This window comes from Populus euphratica, unplaced genomic scaffold (genome assembly GCF_000495115.2).
Source record: "Populus euphratica unplaced genomic scaffold, PopEup_1.0 scaffold137.1, whole genome shotgun sequence".
NCBI classification, from domain to species: domain Eukaryota; kingdom Viridiplantae; phylum Streptophyta; class Magnoliopsida; order Malpighiales; family Salicaceae; genus Populus; species Populus euphratica.
Window position 1 is genome coordinate 86988 of NW_011500026.1, and position 1018 is coordinate 88005.

The following is a 1018-nucleotide window of genomic DNA, read 5'->3' on the forward strand; positions in this document are numbered from 1 at the left end:
TTTTTAATTTGTACAATTAACCTCCCTGTGGTTCGACCCCGGTCTTGCCGGGTTATTTATTACTTCGACACTCCTACACTTGGGAGAAGACATCAACCTTTTAGTCGTGTCATTCTTCATATTTTACTTTTATATCCCATTTGTCCTCCATTCCTATTATGACTGTTGATCACACTCTATGCCCTTAGCAAGTGTTGGTTTTATTATCACACCTCACTTGTCTCTCTCTAATATTTATCTCATTCTAAAACTCAAATTAAATCTTGATTCTATTGGTTAAATATGTGGCACGTCACTAACAAGGCATCAACTGGTAATTTTTTCACTTGATTGATTGATTTATTGGGAGTCGCCACTTTGTATTTAATTAAAAGCTACTAAAAAACCTGGATATACTAGTCTTATCAGAGATTCAAGGGTAAGGAAGTGGTTCTGGCTAGGAAAGGTGTTAACATCCATATCACACCCTACTTGAGGTAAACTACTTCGCGACTTTGATGTTTAAAAAAAGTTTTAAAAATTATCTTTTCATCGAATATTAAAAATACAACTTCTATATAAAATAATAATTCTTGACCGTGAGCAAATCAAAATCTTAAATTCTTCTTTATTCTTTGCAATTATATCATAAATAAATAAAAAATCCATAAAACAAATGAAACAAATACAAACATGGGCACTACTGTGCTTGGGCTACTGCTGGAGGAAGAAAGCGGACCGATTTGGGATCTGTGGGCGCCACTTTGTTGGGTTGTTATCGATCGGTTATGGTGGAGGCCGCTGGCGGTGCTGAGGTGGAGATATCATTGGTTAAGGCCGATCTGTGGTTTTAGTATTGCTTTTCTGTCACCGGCGGTGGAAGGGTTGAGGGAAAATTGAGAGAAAAGAGTGGCTGGGGCTGGTTCTGGTTCTGGTGGAGATGGAAACGACAGTCAAGAGGCAGATGAAATGGTGTTGGATAGGGGAAGCGGCCTATTGGTTAAGGAAGAAGAAGATGGGGCTATGGTGTGGAGGAGAA